Raw genomic sequence first — 5,267 nt, forward strand, 5'->3', positions numbered from 1 at the left:
AGGTTCCAATAGATTCCTAGCCATTGGAACTCTTGAGCTGGAGAAAGTCGAGACTTTTTGGTGTTGATCTTGAAACCCAGATGTTCCAGGAATTGGGTCACCTTTCTGGAAGCTTGCAAGCATTCTTCTGAGGATGCCGGCCACACCAGCCAATCGCCCAGGTAAGCCATCACCTGGACGCCTTGTAAGCGTATCTGTTGGACGATCGTCTCTGCGAGCTTCGTGAAGATCCTTGGGGCTATGTTGAGTCCGAAGGGCATGGCTCATAAGACATACAGCCTTCTTTGAAGCCTGAATCCTAGGTAGGAGGAGGCCTGGCGATTCATTGGAATGTGCCAGTAGGCGTCCGCCAAGTCTATTGAGACTGTGTATAACTTTGGAGGCAGCAGGGCTCTTATGTGCTGAAGAGTCAGCATTTTGAACTTGTTGTTCACTATGGACTTGTTGAGAGGGGACAAGACCAGAATGACTCTGAGTCTGTCAGAGTCCTTCTTGGGAACACAGAATAATCTTCCTTGGAAGCTGGTGGACTTTACACTCTTGATTACCTTCTTGTTCAAGAGTTCTTGGACGTATTCTTCCAGGACGGGGGTAGAGTGTTGGAAGAATTGGTGGAAGGTTGGAGGTGGTGTTACCCAGCTCCACCCTAGTCCATTCTTGATGATGCTGTGAGCCCAAGGATCGAAGGTCCAACGATCCTGGAAGAGGCGGAGTCTTCCTCCCACCGGAAGCATCTCATTGCTTCTGGTTTCCCGAGGGTTTACCACCTCGGCCACCTGCTCCCCTTCCTCCTCTCCCTCTGGATGGATGTCAAGAGGAGTCTTTGCCGGCGCCTCTACCTTTGGGACGAAAGGTAATTGACTGTCTTTCGTAGGCTGGCATGAAGACTGGTGACTGAGCCACCACCGGCTGGGGGACCAGCTGAAAGGTCTGTTGGGGCTGAGCCACCAACTGTGGAGCAGCGAATGTTGGAAACTGGCGCTTAGCCTGCCGCTGCTGGGATCTAGGCTTGTTCGTTTTCTTCTTAGGTTGGGGGCCCTCATCCTGAGAAGATTTCCTCTTCTTTGACATGCCCCACTTCTGGAGAAGGTTCCGGTTCTCCGTGGCGGCTCTGTCGACGATCTCTTTCACAAGGTCGTTGGGTTGGAGGAAATCAGTTTCCAGGGTTCGTGTTTAACGGTGGCATCCGCGAACACGAATTCTCTACAGGCTCTCCGGGCCCTGATGAAGCTATAAAAGTCCTTCGTCAGGGTGGCGAGATGGGTCTTAGCCAAGACCATGTAGAAGCCTGGGGTCCATGTGTCCCCAGCCATCGTCTCCATTTGGACTTGAAGAGAGAGGGAGGCAGTCCAGCTCCCGACGCAGAAGGTATTCGGAGAGCTTGGGGAGGTTTTCGTTGAACTGCCGTCCAGCGATGTCAGCCTCCAACTTTCCCACAGAGAAAGTTTACTGGATGTCTTTCCAGTTCTTAATGTCGGGAGGGAGGGCGAGGGAGAGGGGCCTACATTCTTCCAGTGTAGGGCAGGGTTTCCCTTCCTCCACCACCTTCAACACTGCCAACAGGGATTTCTCGGCGAAGGGGAAGACCATGGTGGCAGGAGCAAGAAAAGACCAGTGTTTCATGCTTAGGACCAGCACCTTGGAGTTGGTGTAGTCCTTACTCTTGAGGCAGCCGGCGAGAAGAGATTGAGCCTTTGCGTGGTCGAAGACGATGACCTCCTTAGGCTCGGTTTCCTCCTTGGAAACTGGCTCAGACTTGAGACGGATGTAACAGTCCGGGTATGCTTTAAAGCTAGGCGAAAACTCAAGGGGAATGGCGCCTAACTAATCGTTGACGAAGATGCGTCCACTCGTGATCGGCATGTGTTCTGCTTGCCTCCATGGGTTTGTCACTGAGCAAAGGGGAAGATCCTTAACGGAGATCTTCCTCGGGGTCTGTTTCAACAGATGTAGGATCTCCCTCTTAAAGTCTTCATCCCTCTGGTGAAGCCTTTTGTCCAGGAGTGCCACCAAGGCTTGGAGGTTATCCTGGGTGTCCACTCTCACAGGCATAGGAGTGGAAGAAGTAGAGGGGATGGGTTCCGAAATAGCAACGGAGGTAACAGAGGGGGCGCAGGCGCCATCACCCTCGGAGTCAGGAGCCTCCGTATGCTCCTCCTCTTCTCGACCCTCGGCCATCAGGGTCCTTTCGGTGGTGTCCGACACTTCTGACATCCGTTCCACCTCGTCAAGATGGAAGTCTTGAAGTGCGTCCGATACGTCAGGTTCAACCGTTAGCTGGACGCAGGGGATCTCTGGCTTGGGGATAACAGCATCCGCAGATGCCTTGGGAAAGAACAGAGCTCTCATCTTCTCACTAGGGAGATAGGGCCCCGTGGCGTTCTTCTGGAAACCAAGCAGCGTAGTTTCTCCCGAGCGATGTCCCTGGCCTTCGCAGATGGGGGTCCTCGAACGCCTCATGGAGCAGGTCTTTACAGACAGTGCACACCTGCGGGTCCCAATACCGAAGAGTCCCTTGGGCAACGGAACAGCTGGCGTGGGTTTGGCACGCCAGGTGGCCATAAAATTCTAGGCGCCGAACGCTGCAGAAGGCGCTCTCACACCGGATGTACTCCTCCTGTAAAGAAGAAAGGGGTACATGAGTTTACAGAAGTCTTTATCATTGACTTAAAGTAATCTTAGATTAGTCTTAAAGTAATTTTACTTACAATATAAGATTCCTTTCCAAGTGTAAGCTTAGGATAGGTAAGCTGGAAATGAAGCAGAAAAGACATACTTGTGCATCCTGCCCAGCCAATTGCCATGACCCCACACCCTAACTAATTCTAGGGGCTCCTTAAGAGCGTCCTAAGAGGGGGAAGGAATATCCACAAGGGATAAAGCACAGTTTAGACTTCCTCCGAGGTATTAGTAATAGTGAGAGGGGGAGCTGAGTTCATTCAGCATAGAAAGAAAAGGGGGGAAATGATTCTCCCCGATTCAGGTAGGTCCCGGTAAGGGACTGTGCATGGATGCACAGAGTATGCTAGAAGAATTTACTGCACAACTATACACCATAGTTTCTGACTAGGGTATGCACTATACCATAGATGTACTGGCTATCGTATATAGCTATACAATAGACACTGACGGCGCAGAGCCGGCAGGGTAGAGGTGACAGTCCACGGAAGTAGAATGATTAGGTGGCGTCGGCAGCGTGACGGCATGCCGGAAGCCCGCCAGGCGCCGGAAAATCTCCATCGAGGGGGAACCCCTCCCAGCCATCAGTCTATGTGGTAGAGAGAGGGCGAAACCTCAAGATGATGGCAGATCGCCGGCAAGTCGGTGGCCCCCGTCAGTCGGCAAGCAACCGGCTTAGGTACTCCAACCCTGACGTCAATCAATGAGACAGAGAGGATACCGGGACTAAGCTGACGGCTGTTGCCGGCAGAGTAGTGTGGTAGTGGACCGGCACTGATGAGATAAAGAGAAAGAATAGAAGAAGAAGGAGGGAAAGGCGGTAGCTCACGACCCAAACCTTGTCTTCTTCCGGAAGGAGTGTTCAAATGGAAGGGAGAGAATGGCAACCTTTCATCCAGCCACAACAGAGCCGGCAGTCGGCTAGAGTTGCGGGTGGCGGCCCAAGGGAGGACTGAAGAACTCTCTAAGATAGTGAGGTCTTCCTCTGGCAGAACGACCTGTCATATGCTATCCCATAGTTCGACTATATGCAGGAAGCCTAGCAGTTCGGACTAACCAACGAAAGGACTAGGCCGACCCCACAACCCATCGGCACACGGTCGAGTTGTAGGACGGTGGACAGAGTAGGCCATCACTAAAGGACAGAGGGGGGAGGGGAAAGGGTCCTGAGGAGGAGTGTAGGGGAAGGCGTGAGCCCTCACTGACACTCCAGGGCAGGGGTTCTGTTTCAGTACCAGCACTATCCCAGGTGTAGGAAGAATTCGTTCTTTAGCCTAGGGTAGGTTAGTACAGTGAAGGAACAGCACTAATGTACCATCCTAAACTATAAAGAAACAGAATCCCATGGCCTGCCTAACCTAGGTAAGGGGAACATGTCCCCAGACCAGGGAAGGCAGGTGTAGGACAAGTCGCTAGGCCACAGGGAGGAAGGGTCGTAACCCTACCAGGCGCGGTGTAGGGGGAAGGACAGAGCCCCCCACCTTTGCCAACCAGCAGGGACCAAAAGGAGAGTTCATTCACCTAATGGGGTAGCTTGGGGGGGGGGGGGCAAACGACTGGTACTCTGAGGTTCTGTCCCAAACTCAAAGCTCATGTACTATGGCTATGAGTGGGGAAAGAAAATCCTAGCCTAACCTCACTTGAATACGATTCAAGGTAAGGAGGGCTAGGATTTAGCCTAGGCTACCTCAGAGGGAGGAGATTACCTTGGATAAGGTAACTGGGGAGGTGAGAAAGTATACAAAAGCCCTAGTGTTAGGTTAGGGGCAAGGGAGTCGACTACCAAGATCATCGAAACCCCTTGTATACTTCCTAGAAGGAGAAAAACATGTGCAATCACTGAATCTTATATGTATAAATGCCTAACATCTTCATTTCATAAATTAACACCAGGAACACTTATTATATCATACATGAAAGTAAACAATAATGCCTAAGCTATCAAGCCTAGGGGCTAGGCTAGCAATCGAGCCTACGAATTCAGCTACCTACACTCGCCAAAAAAGAATACTAACGGCATAATATAATTAATTCCTAGCAATGAAGACTAAATAACTAATGCTGATAATTAGTTATAAGACCGGGAAGGTTGTTCTCACTAACTAAATAAAGCATGTGAAGCGAACAAGAGCGTCAGCATCATGACCCCTCCGGTCAAGGCACAGCGCCACCACAAAACACAGTATTTTGAAATAAAAAGGCGTTACTTTACGGCCAGAGCTGATTTATACAATACAAATGATGATAATACAAGCGAATAACTGGGAAAAAGCACCTGGTCATAAACGCTACGTAAGAAGGAATGAGGAAGGCGCGCAACGTTGACGTCAACCAAGATGACGGCCAACATGGCGGCGGTTATGACGTCACAGAGTACCGTAACAGTAACGAAGGAGGAGAACTTAGTAACGGCTCCTCCCATAACTTGCCACACTTCCCCCTCGAAGCGTAAACGCTATGTGGGGTGCAGATAGCTAAGTGGGGTGTCAAGCATACGTCCCCAGTTATTATATGATATTCTAAAGGGAAACCTTATGAGTACTCGCGCCAGAAGTTAGAATTCTGTGAAACCTTTAGTTTAATTCTCT

This window comes from Palaemon carinicauda, chromosome 4, assembly GCF_036898095.1.
Source record: "Palaemon carinicauda isolate YSFRI2023 chromosome 4, ASM3689809v2, whole genome shotgun sequence".
Taxonomy (NCBI): Eukaryota; Metazoa; Arthropoda; class Malacostraca; order Decapoda; family Palaemonidae; genus Palaemon; species Palaemon carinicauda.